The following is a 13,762-nucleotide window of genomic DNA, read 5'->3' as shown; positions in this document are numbered from 1 at the left end:
GCAAACTAAACAAGTCAATATATGGACTGAAGCAGTCGCCACATTGCTGGAGCAAAGCTTTTACAGAGTTCATGAAAAGGATTGGTTTTACACAGAGTACTTCAGATCAGTGTGTGTTTGTTAGAACAGGTCAGGAGTTGGAAATATTGGCTGTGTATGTTGATGATCTGAGTTTGATTACAGAATCAGCAGAGAGCATGAAGACCTTAAAGGACACTCTGAAGAAACACTACAAAATGAAGGACATGGGTGAGCTATCCTACATTCTGGGCATCTCAGTGGTCCAAGACAAGGACAAAAACCATGTTGCGCTTCATCAGAGACAGTATATTGAAGACATACTACAAACGTATGGAATGGACAGTGCCAATCCAGTAGCAGCTCCAGCTGACACAAATGTCAAATTAAGAAAGAGTGATGATGTCATTCAACCTGTAAACCCAAGCATGTATCAGTACATGGTTGGACGTTTATTGTATGCAGCCATGGCCACATGACCCGATATTGCACAAGCAGTGAGTGTGGTGTCAAGGTTCAATGCAAACCCAAACACTACACACCTGACAGCTGTGAAAAGAATCCTGAGATATTTGAAAGGAACTCTAAACCTGGGACTCAAATATCAAAGAACAGAAACAGGAACCTTGGTTGGGTATTCAGATGCTGATTGGGCAGGTGATCAGGACGATCGACGTTCTACAACTGGAAACATCTTTCTACTTGCAGGAGGTGCGGTCAGTTGGCTTAGCAAGAAACAAGCAACAGTTGCACTTTCAACTGCAGAGGCTGAGTATATTGCTTTGAGCCAAGCTGCACAAGAAGGAGTTTGGTTAAGACGACTACTAACTGAGCCTGGAATGGAGACCACAGCAACAGTGATCCTGGAGGACAATCAAGGAGCAATTGCAATCGCAGAAAATCCAGTTGATCATGCAAGAATAAAGCACATAGACATTCGTTACCACTACTTTCGTGAATGTGTGCAAAATGGACAAATCCAGCTGAAGTATTGCTGTACAGAAAACATGAAGGCTGACATCTTAACCAAACCACTGTCTAGACAAAAGTTTGAGTATCTCAGAGAGAAGATTGGACTGTGTTCAGTTTAAAAAGGGCTATCATATGCTTAACATGCCTATATTATGCTTATGTTAAGATGTCAAGCATATCTACACCGCATTCATTACTCCAAGGCAAGACTGGCCAAAATATTTCAAAACATAGATGCAAGCTGTGAGAGATGTAGAGATCCCTCTGCAGATTTAACACATATGTTTTGGTCATGTTCAACTTTAAAAGCCTACTGGTCAACAATTTTCAAAACATTGTCTGAAGCATTGAATGTTGAGCTTCAACCCAATGCAGCTATGGGTATATTTAGTGTCACAGATAGACGACATAGAACATTAAGGAAGAGTCATAAAAACATAATCGCTTTCACTACACTGCTTGCACTCAAGAAGGATATTATTGCATTGGAAGTCAAAAAAGCCACCCAAAGTGGCTTTGTTGTTTAATGACCTGACACAATTTATACAGTTGGAAAAGATAAAGTACGCTCTCAAGGGGTCGAAGGAGAGATTCTTTGCAGTTTGGGATACATTGCTAAAACATTTAGAGAAAATTAAAACCATACCCACCTGATAGACGCTTGACAGCTGCTGTACATCCTTTTTCTGTATGATTGTGATTAATTTTGTGCAAATTATTGCCCTTTAAGTGCACATCTTCAAATATGGTGAATTTCCTTGTATGTCATTTAAATTCTGGATCGGCGTCCAACATGTTCTTGGGGTGGGGTAAATATATAAAAAGGAGCATTGTGGCCTTGCTACATGTATATCTTTGTACTACCATTGTTGATGCTCAATAAAAAAATGTCAGGCATATTGTAATGCAGAATAATAGTTTTGTCTAAGATGGACACAGTACATTTTTTTTCTTTTGTGTGAGTTCAAAACAAAAGAGAAAATGTTTTATTTTCTAGTAACACTGTGATATAGGTGCATATTTTTTTGGGGAAAGAAATAAACAATGCCAGTGAAGTAAGTGAACTCCATGGTAAAATTAAGTGGGAGTGTTGTAATAGTAATTTTACAATGTATGTTGAAGGGATATTACTGCCCTCTGTTGGTGTGTCTGTGCATTACATGCAATAAAAGGTGTTCGTTAAAAACATCAAACGCAACCATCGTCGGCCTGATCACTGCTGGAGAGGAGACGGCTTACAGGGAAGAGATGGCTCAGCTGGTGTCCTGGAGCCTGGAAAATAATCTCTCCTTAAATGCTGAGAGGACTAAGGAGATGATTATTGACACAAGAATGAGGAAAGACCAGCACGCCCCACTATGCATTAACGGGACTCAGGTGGGTGAAGACATTCAAACTCCTCGGCACCCACATCAGTGAGGATTTCACCTGGACTCATAACACACGGTAGATCATCAAATAGGCTCAACAACGACTCTTCTTCCTAAGGAAGCTGAGAAAATTTGGACTCACCTCAAAACTTCTCAGTAACTTTTACAGATGCACAGTGGAGAGTATCCTGACAAACTCCATCATAGTGTGGTACAGGAACAGCATCACTCAGGACAGGAAGGCTCTCTTAGCATGTTGGCAAAACTCATCTGTGGAGTACCACTCCCACCACTACAGGACATTTACAACACTCCTACCATCTAGCAGACGCTACAGGAGTGTGAAAGCAAGGACAACCAGACTAAAAAACAGTTTCTATCCACAGGCCATCAGGCTACTGAATCACTGACTATGTCGAACTGTTTATCCATAACTGTAAATTTGCACTTTTGTACACTTATACACAGCATAATACAACTGTAATTACCCCTAACCTGTAAATTTGCAATTCTGTACATATCTCTACATATACACTGTTGGGATTAAGTAATTTGCAGTGCCTCAATAATGCTATACTTTTTATTAATAAGTGTTATAAAGTTATATAGTGTAGTATTAAGTGGACACAGCCCTGAAAAATAAAGGTATGAGACCATGTGTCGCTCACGCTTTCCTGGGAAAATGTACATAAGAGGGGAGCATCTCTAGTGGAAAGTTACTGAGACACTGTTGTTCAGACTAGAATGAGAGAGCTTCTGTAATAAAACTGCTAAGTGCGCGTCACCATTTTGAGATCCGCGGCAACGTGTCATGCAGGACGCATCTCCCTCCTAGAAGTAATGTGAAAGAGAAATAAAGTGTTAAATGGTCTAGTGAGCAGTGTTTTGTCTTTCATCGGATGCCTCTGAGGAATCAAAAGAAGTCGGTGAAGTGTTGATATTTAACAACACCTTAATATTGCATACTCTGTATAAATTATCACTGTGACATTGTTGCAGCCATTGCTGGACTGGTCATCGGGCATACCGGGCATTTATCAAGGAAGGTTTTGAGGAAATTGGGCCTTGCATCTTATTTTTAATGGATTTATCATTGTTAGTGGGCTGTGTCCCGACTGCTTTTAAACATGCGGTAGTGCACCCTGTTCTTAAAAAAAGTAATTTTGATCAGAAAGACTCTGCCAATTATAGGCCAATCTCGAAGCTTCCGTTTTTATCACAATTTTAGAGAAAGCCGTCTTTCTCCAAATACAGGCTTGCTTAGTTGCAAATAATATTACTGACAAATACCAGTCTGGCTTTAAGCCACACCATAGCACTGAAACGGCCCTGCTAAGAGTCTATAATGATCTTCTTGTATTTGCTGACTCTGGTCGCCCTGCCGTTTTAGTTTTATTGGATCTGTCTTCAGCCTTTGACATGGTTGATCATAATATACTCTTGAGGAGGCTAGAGCACATTGTAGGCATCACGCGTTCTGCCCTTAACTGGTTTAATTCTTACCTCACAGATAGATCCTTCTCTGTTGTGATGGGAGGATACTCTTCCTCTGTTGCCCCTCTCTGTTGTGGTGTGCCCCAGGGGTCTGTATTGGGTCCTTTATTATTCTCTTTGTATATGCTACCCTTGGGCTCCATATTTGAAAAATACAATATTTCTTATCACTTTTTACCAGTGTTGGTCAAGTTACTTGAAAAAAGTAATCAGTAATTAATTACTGATTACTTCCCCAAAAAAGTAATCCCTTTACTTTACTGATTACTTATTTTCAAAAGTAATTAATTACTTAGTTACTTTTTAAAAACACGATTTACAACCTGAAGAGGTGATAAAGCGATAGATCTTTCAGCCCAATTCTACTTTTTCTGCATAATCCATCATACAAAATGTAATCAAATGGAAAAGTCTCTTTTTAAAACTTGTTTTATTAGTTTTAATCTTTTAACTTCATGCATCAAGCAAAAATTTAATTATATGCAACATTCTCTGACTGGAAGAAATTAGTTTAACATTTAAACCTATTTTCTGCACATTCCAGCACATAAAATAAAATATTTTTTGTGTTTACACTCAGTCTTTCAAATAGATGCAAGTAAAACACAGCAGAAAATAAATAAAGTCAAAGACTCAGCGGTCCTGTTGCTCTATTTTCACCTGTAAAGCAGGAGTGGGGTAGGCGGAGGTTTACCCTGGTGCAGGTGTGCCGCGGTCAGTGGAAGAATCCACGAGTTTCTCTGTGAGTTTCCCATTACGTCGTAGCTACTCGGTGCTTGTTGGAAGTTTAGGGGTTTTTTCGCTGTAAAAAGAAGTTTTCTTCCCACGCACAGCGGACACTAATGTTTTTGTCACTTTTTATGGAATCAAACTCAAAGTAAGGTCAGTACTTCCACGCTTTAAACGCTGCACGCTCATACTCTCTCCCGCACTCGATATGTAATCCATTGTTGATCTGCACACAGCTGTTGTCACTAACGGCGCACTCGCTTACGTCACTGTCATGAGACATTCTCGCAAAAAAATCACAGTTTTAGTAACGCAGTAACGCAGCGTTCCTACGGAAAAGTAACGGTAATCTAATTACCGTTTTTGCAATAGTAATCCCTTACTTTACTCGTTACTTGAAAAAAGTAATCAGATTACTGCCCATCTCTGCTTTTTACACTGATGACATTCAAATCTATTGTCAACTGACTGATGATTTGGCAGCATCACTGACCTCCCTGAACGATTGCCTGAGAGAGGTTAAAGATTGGCTGCCAGAAAATTCTCTCGTTTTAAATGAGAAAAAAACTGAAGTTATGGTGTTCGACAGCCATGTTCCTCGAGACCAGCTTGTTGCCCTGCTGGGGCCCCTTGCTAACTCTCTCCCTGATTCTATGCGTAACCTGGGTGTCTGTTTGGATAGCTCCTTTAAGCTCGATAAGCAAGTATCATCTGTAGTTAAATCTGTTTTTTTTTTCAACTTCAAATTTCTAAAGCTAAGCATTATATACCACACAGGGACCTGGAAAAACATATCCATGCTTTTGTGACCTCCAGGTTAGATTATTGTAATTCTCTCTACTGTGGTCTCCAAGCCTTCTCTCTTCGAAGGCTGCAACTCGTTCAGAATGCTGCGGCTCGCCTTCTTACTGGAGCTAGGAAATTTGACCCTATTACTCCGGCTCTTGTTGATCTACATTGGTTACCAATCAAATATCGCATTGAGTTTAAAATCTCACTGACCTCCTCAATTTGTACACTCCTTGTTGCGCATTAAGATCATCAGGTGAATTACTCCTGGCCCAACCTAAGTTTAGACTGAACACCAGAGGCTATCGTGCCTTTGCTTCAGCTGCACCCAAGCTTTGGTACAGCCTCCCTGCTTCGATTCGAGCCTCGGACTCTATCTAGTCCTTTAAATCAAGATTGAAAGCATATCTATTTGACTTGGCTTTCCTGACTAGTTAATACCCTTTTAAATCTTTTAAATTTTAAACTTCTAAATCTTTTATTAAATTTATTATTTTATTATTAATTTTACTGCTGTTTTTGTCTTCTTAGCGGATTTTGTATTTATCTAACTCTCCTGGTCTGTTAGTGCCTCTATCCTGTCTGTGCTAGTGCCCGATTTGTACCCTGTTATTGACTTATGGTGACTCTCCATATTACTGTGAAGCACTTTGGTGTGCCTTCGGGTTTTTAAATGTGCTATATAAATAAAACTGTATTGTATTGTATTTGCCGACGTGATTTTTCATTTTTATGGGCCGATGATTTGTTTTTGTTTGTTTGTTTGTTGTTTTGGGTTTTTTTTATAACAGTATAAACAATGAAAGGTGGTGGATTGGCCAGATGCTGGCAGATGTGTAAAAATAACTCAGTTATTTGGAGCTTCCACAGAGGCAACAGGTGGATGAGAGAAAGGGGAGGCAGGAGGAGGAGAGACCCGAGGCGCCCACCAGTCCGAGTGTCAGGTGAACTGAACTTCAGGTAAGAAGTTATGACCTGCAGTCTATCTGGGTCAGATATAAACCAAGTTTAGTTTATTTTCATAGTGCTCACTTTTTACCCTCAGTTACAATAACTCGTACTGCTACTAGCTAGCGAGACAGAGTTTCTATACAGCTGGGTGGTGCTATGATGTTACTGATGGTGAACATTATTTTATTCATAAGGCTAGTTAGTAGAGTTGCCAAATGTTCCGTAAAAAATGGAATCGTCTCGTATTCAGAGAAAATATTACGCGTTTCGTTTTGAGCTGAAAAAGACACAAAGCTGGATTTGTTCTGTCATTATGCTGCACAGCTGCCTCTTCTTCTCTCATTCTCTCTCCCTCCCTCTCCTGTTGCTACTTTAATCATGAAACTGATCGATGATCAGCTGATCGGCTTTTCTCTCTTGTTTATTTATCGCCCATTTTGTGCCAGAAACAGGAAACCAGCGGATGTCGCGCTAAACAACAGCAGCACGTTCAAGCTTGATCAGCTGTTAGAATGTATTTAATATTAATTTCTAGTATCAGCTGATGTTTGCTGGAGCCACAGCTGTAAAGCTGCTGGTCATGATGTCGGTTTGGATATGTGGTGAGAGGGAAACATGAAGATGAAACCAGGAGATGTCCTTACTGAACCATCAGAGCTGAACAGGTGATGGAGAAACAGGTTTACCTTTTAGGTGACATGGATGAGTTGAAGTTATGAACTGTTTCTGAGAGACAAATAACACCAGGATCCTTTTCTAAGTAGCTGACAGGGGCGGGTCTAGCAAAGTGTTGCCAGGGGGGCAGGTAGGGCATTAACAGGGAAAGGGGGGCACAAAGTAATACCTTTCTTTCTTATTCTCATTTAAAATGTCTCACTTTTAATAAATAATTATCTGAATCTTACAACCAAAGTTTTTCTCTGATGTAAAATTTATAGAAATCATACATAGACCAACAAGACTGTACATCACTGTCACAACAGCGTCTTTTTTCATTCAAGGCTTTATGGCTTTTCCTATAATACCTCGTCAAAATGCCCGGGCCGATTTTTGTGTCCCAGTCCAGCCCTGCGCACGACATGCAGTGAATTAATCTGAGAAGGTGCATTAAAAAATAAATGGCCGGGCCAGCGGTGCACATCGCAAATTAGCTTGCATAGACACATTAGTTGTTCCTCTTCTTAATGACAGTATCTTAACTAACAACCCCAACTACCAGATTCAACTTGTAATTGGCTAAAAATAACTTCGCCTACCGGTGAGAGGGACGTTGCTAGCTGGCAGTTTTTTCAAGCGATGTTAAAATTTTCACATTCCAACACTTCAAATGCTTCAGGAGCATCCATCAGCATGCCATCAGTTAACCCTTCGCATGCCACAGCTGGCACGCGTGCCCAGTCCTGTCCTGGACCATGGTGCTGACACTCACCAGTCCCCGGCCCCCTTCCTTCCGCTTAGCGTACAGCCTCAGGGTGCTGGACTTGGGGTGAAACCCTCCATGCATGGTTAGGAGTTTCCTGGTCTTGATGTCAGCGGCTTTTATCTCTTCCTTTGGCCAACTTATTATCCCAGCAGGGCACCTGATCACGGGCAGGGCGTAGGTGTTGATGGCCCGGATCTTGTTCTTACCGTTCAGCTGACTCCTCAGGACTTGCCTGACCCTCTGCAGGTACTTGGTGGTTGCAGCTTTTCTAGCGGCCTCTTCATGGTTCCTACTCACCTGCGGGATCCCCAGGTACTTGTAGCTGTCCTCTATGTCTGCAATGTTGCCTTCTGGTAGTTCAATCCCCTCAGTTCTGACTACCTTCCCTCTCTTTGTTACCATCCGACTACACTTCTCCAGTCCGAACCACATTCCAATGTCATTGCTGTATATCCTGGTAGTGTGGATCAGTGAATCGATGTCTCGTTCACTCTTGGCATACAGCTTGATGTCATCCATGTACAGGAGGTGTCTGACAACTGTTTCATTCCATAGTCGGTACCCGTAACCAGTCTTGTTAATGATCTCACTGAGGGGGTTCAGGCCTATGCAGAACAGCAGTGGGGACATTGCATGTCCTTGGTAGATCCTGCACTTGATGGTGACTTGTGCTATGGGTCTTGAAGATTCCATAGGTCCCTCATCCTATTAATGACTGTGCCACATTGCAACAACAATGTTGCAAATTCTGTTTATTCAAAGTGTCTTTACTGCCTTCTTCTTAAATGAGAAAAAACATCTGCTGTTACAGATGAGAAAGCACTTGTTTTAACCAACACCTCGCACAATGTCAAGACATCTTACGATTGCTCACTTTGAGACCAAGAGTTTAATGAAATGAACCAAATTTATTCTATAATACTGTCTGGAACGTAACCTTTCAGAAGGTGAGTCGTGATATTAAAAAGTCCCTGCATGTTATAAATGAACTGTTCCTCATTTTAAAAAGAATTTGAATGTCCCTGTCTGGGACCCATTGAAGACTAATTGCTTGCAGCTTCAAAATGTAGTATGTTCTTATTTATAGTATGATATCGTATAATATAGTATGTTATTCTTACATAATTTCTTTATGAATATTTATTGTTAGAATACATATTTTGGATCACAAAAACAAGTACTGAACACTTACTATATCATCATTTAGTTATGATGATGCTCATTGCTACAATAGTCATTTTCATATACATTTCCTAAACATCATTTTGAATTCGTATTGGAAAGACTCATTTTGGAAAGCCTTGTAAAAAAAGCAAAAAACCATTTGTACTTCACTTATATAGCACGCTTGACAATACTACAGATAATGTTTACACATCTTCAGTAAGCTAGCCTCACACTGAAACACAGTTTATATAATTGAACAGATACAAAATGAAACAGGTTCTAAAACATTAAAGTCTAGTTATCAGGGAGAAGTCTATGGTTTCTTTGCATCATAATTCAAACATTACTGAGGTAGAAAGAAAATTACCAGATTTAGACAGTTACATCTCTGACATGTATTGACAAAAAATACACTTCTGGAATTTTGTACATGCCATTTTTCAATAAAAATAACATTTAAAAAGTTTGTTTTGCTCTCATAAAGAAAACAAATCCTAAATGTCATGCAGTCATGCAGATGCATGCCATAAGCTGAAGAACTCTCACTCTTTTCTCAATTTTATTATACAGCCAAATTTCCATCATTACTGAAAATTTTTAAAAAAAAATTGGGGGTCATTAACTACAGGACTTACATTGCCGGTAACCTGGTAATAGATTATAGTAGCGAAAACAAGCCCAAGGTTTAAATCGTTGAATCTAGGACAACATTTTAAGTTAAAGTTTAGACCTGTTAAAACACACACACACACACACACACACACACACACACACACACACACACACACAAGCTTCTTTATATTTTGTTTACAAGTAAGGCGAAATCAAAGTTTTTAGGAAAAGTCCTCCAGGCTGATTGAACAGCTTTAAAAAGCTTTTGTTTTGATGTTGGCTGCCTTTTGTTTCATTTGCTGTCAACACAATCCCTGGATTCTGGGATTGTGCTCCACTGTGTGCTAACCAGGTATGGTTTTATTGGTTTATTCACTGGTTTGGAATCACCGAGCCTCATTTACAAACAGTGCAAATGCACAATTTTTTACAGGAAAATCTGTGATTTATCAGTATTTTCATAACTGAATTTCTTTGTATTTTGCAAACAAATGTTGTAACCCCTCTGACAATGGATAACAAACAAATCACAGCCTGGCTGCAGTAGGAATTTGAATTTGCTACAAAAAACAATAACCCCCCCCCCCCCCCCCAAATTATTATAGCCTTATTTACAGTTTTCCAAATGATCATATACCACAAAATAAATAGCACAGGTAAAGAAAACAAAAACACTAAATGAAAACAGTGTATTCAGCACATGTATAAACTGACAGCTTAGAGTACTCAGCCTTCTTGGAGTACCTGGGTGTGGTGCTTGAGGGTCGTCCTACTGCGAGACTGCAATGCTCATGTGAGCAACGAAAGTGAGACCTGGAGGGGCGTGACTGGGAGGAATGGCCTGCCAGATCTGAACCTGAGCGGTGTTCAATTCAATTAAATTCAATTTTATTTATACAGCGCCATAACACAACAGTCACCTCAAAGTGTTTCATATTCCAAGGTAGACCCTACAATAAGTGTTGTGTTGACTTCTGTGCAAATAACAATTTGTCCATTACAAACACAATGTTTGAACATAAGGACAGACTGTGGCACCAGGACACCCTAGGCCGCAGGTCGATGATTGACTTTGTAATCCTATCATCAGGGTGGCTGTAGCTCAGGCAGTAGAGCAGGTCATCTACTGATCGGAAGGTTGGTGGTTTGATTCCTGGCTGCCAAATATCCTTGGGCAAGATACTAACCTTCATACGCCGATGGATTCATCAGTGTATGAAGGTGTGTGTGAATGTTAGTTAGAAAGCACTTACGTAGAAAATGTGTTTGTGTGAATGCTTTACAAGTTGTGTAAAGCGCTTTGAGTCCACGGAAGAGTAGAAAAGCGCTATATAAGAACCAGCCCATTTACCATCTTTGGCTATATGTTCTGGACACTCAGGTGAAGAGAGGCGCTGATCACCACCTGGTGAGTTGGATCAAGTGGTGGAGGAGATCTGTGGGGCACATGAATATATAGTGATGTTGTGCTGGGAATGCCACATCTTCAACTCCCACATTGGGCAGAACTTTGACAGCATTCCAAAGGATGCTGGGGAGAAGAAGGAGGAATCCTATTGGGATTGATTACCCTGTGGGACTTTGGATTTAATTTTTTTTGATTGATTCGTACCAACGGGCCAAGTGGAAAAATTGGACCAGTTCTTTATCCTCTCAAGGATACTTGAGGGTGCATGGGAGTTTGCCCAGTCTACATGTGTTTTGTGGACCTGGAGAAGGCATTTGACTGTTTCTTAGTGTTGTGTGGGAGGTGGTTCAGGAATAAGCGGTGTCTGGCCTGTTGCTATTCGCCATTCAGTCCTTATACGACTTGCAATTGCGCGGTCCACATTGCCGGCAATAAATCAGACTTGTTCTCTCCAAGGAGAGAAGTATTGAAGTCTTGGGGAGAGGGGAAAATGAGATCGACAGACAGATTGGTGCTGCGGCTGCAGTGATGTGGACGCTGTACCGGTTCGTAATGGTCTGCGTCCCTAACCCTCAACTATGGTCACAAGCTTTGATGGCGGAATAAGCTTTCTCCAAAGGGTGGCTGGCTTCTCCCTTAGAGAAAGGGTGAAGAGTCTGGCCATCCGGGAGGGACTCAGAGTAAAGCTGCTACACCTCCATATTGAAAGGCGGCAGTTCAGGTTGTAAGGGCAGCTGACAAGAATGCCCCCTGGGCGCCTCCTTGGTGAGGCAGAGGGGCAGACCCAGGAATCCTAAAGAGATTAGGAGGAGGTGGCTGGGGAGAGGGAGCTGCTGCCCCCCGCGACCCCGGATAAGCGCAAACAAACAAACAAAAAAATATATGGATGCAAAGAGGTGTGGGAGTCAACCTTCATCCACTCATTTTCTTCCACTTATGTGGGACAGGGTCATGGGGCAGAGGCTTAAGGAGAGCCGCCTAGACCTCCCTCAATCCTGCTACCTCCTCCAGCTTATTTGAGGGAACACCAAACCTGTCTTTACCACAACAGAGTGGCGGGCAGCATCCACAGCCTCATCTATTAATTTAAAAATATTCCATTAATCTGTGTTTTATTGTTTCTTAAATGTTCTTATTTTTCCACTGAAAATGACTTCTACCATTGTTGGATGTGATCATTTACAATATATATGTTTTTGGTACTACACCCTTGATGCTGAAGAATCTGGATTTTCTGTTTTCATTGCATTGAGCTTTTCATATGAGGCTGACAGATTACTCCATGTGGTCCTTGTCCTCCGTCTGTTAGTCATAGCGCCTTTTTCAAATTTTCTTTCTTACTTGAGCGAAAATAAGTGTTTCAGGGGAAATGAACTCCTGCATTTCAGACTCAGTATCGCTTTTTATTTATTTTTAAAAAGTCATCACTCCTGTGGAAACACTTTGGAAAGCTTCCACCTTGGACCTCAGACATTATTATTTAATTTTGTGCAGTCACACTTTCTCCTTATTTCCTGCCTAGAGGTGCAGGCGTCTCTCTTTACCACATCATCACCACTTTCTCCACTTCATCTGGAGGGAAATGTGTCCTTATGTAGAAAATTGGGGCGGGTCAGTCTGCAGATAGTATGCAAACTGTATTCTACAAGGTTGTTGATTCCGAACACTTCAGATTTATTAATGTTGGACACGATGTATCATGCTTCCTTGAGGTTTATTACCAATTGTAAATACCTGACCCATCACTGTGATTTGTACTTAAGAGTAAAATGGCCTTCTTTGGCCATTAGAAGACAGGGGCATTGGTACACTTTTATTTACAAAGCTATGCTTGGATTGCTGCCTCCTTATATTTGTACTTTGGTCACAAGGACAAATAGTGGTTCTTACTCCTTGCGCTCAAATGATCAGCTGCTGTTGTCTGTTCCCCTTGTCCGCACAGAGCTGGGTAAGAAAGCCTTTGTCCACTCTGCGCCTTTTTCATGGAACATGTTACAGAAAGACTGGAAACTAACTGAATTGTTGTCTTTAAATGTTTTTAAAACTAAACTCAAAGGCCTACAGGCTGCCTCAATAATGTGTAATTGTTTTGTGTAATTTTAACTTTGTTTGTTCGTATGTATTTGTCTTGAAATGTGCTGCCTCTTGGCCAGGACTCCCTTGAAAAAGAGGTCTTTGATCTCAACGGGACATTCCTGGTTAAATAAAGGTTAAATAAAAATAAATAAATTAAAATAAGCAGTAAAAACTAAATAGGCCGGTTGTATGTTTTATAAATCCAACAATAATTTTTCTTGGGAACAATTTTTTTTTTCGTTACACAGAGTAATTCTACGTAAACATTAGTAAATGAGGCCCAGTGTCATGCTGACACTTTACAGCTTTACAGATGCACAGACACTTCTTTAATAGGTTCATAATTTCATCAGTTTTGATAAGACTGCCAACATCAGTGGCTGAAATGCAGCCCCAAACCAAAACAGAGTCCCCACTGTGTTTAACGATGGCTGTAAAACACTCACCGTTGTCTCTTCTTGACCTTCTTCATGCACTCTAGCAAGCTGAATTTTTTACATTTGGACCTATCGCTCCATAAGATGTGGAGGATTTTCTCCCCGCTTCCCTTCTATTGGCTTCTTGACACATTTCCTGTTTTTGACGATGCATCTCTCCCCGACCATTTCTTAATAACGTGACATAATTATTTGAATACAATTTCTCTTTGCCATGTGATTTGTATCAATGTTTCAGTGACAATTACTTTGACATCTTCCACATTTTGCAGTTTTATATGCTTTGACAATGGTGGCATTAAACCTCATGGAATGA

The sequence above is a fragment of the Mchenga conophoros genome, linkage group LG18 (assembly GCF_057382185.1).
Source record: "Mchenga conophoros isolate Kocher_MC1m ecotype Shallow Benthic linkage group LG18, M_conophoros_male_GT1.1, whole genome shotgun sequence".
NCBI classification, from domain to species: domain Eukaryota; kingdom Metazoa; phylum Chordata; class Actinopteri; order Cichliformes; family Cichlidae; genus Mchenga; species Mchenga conophoros.
The sequence above is the reverse complement of the archived record's forward strand: the minus strand, read 5'-3'. Positions refer to the sequence as shown.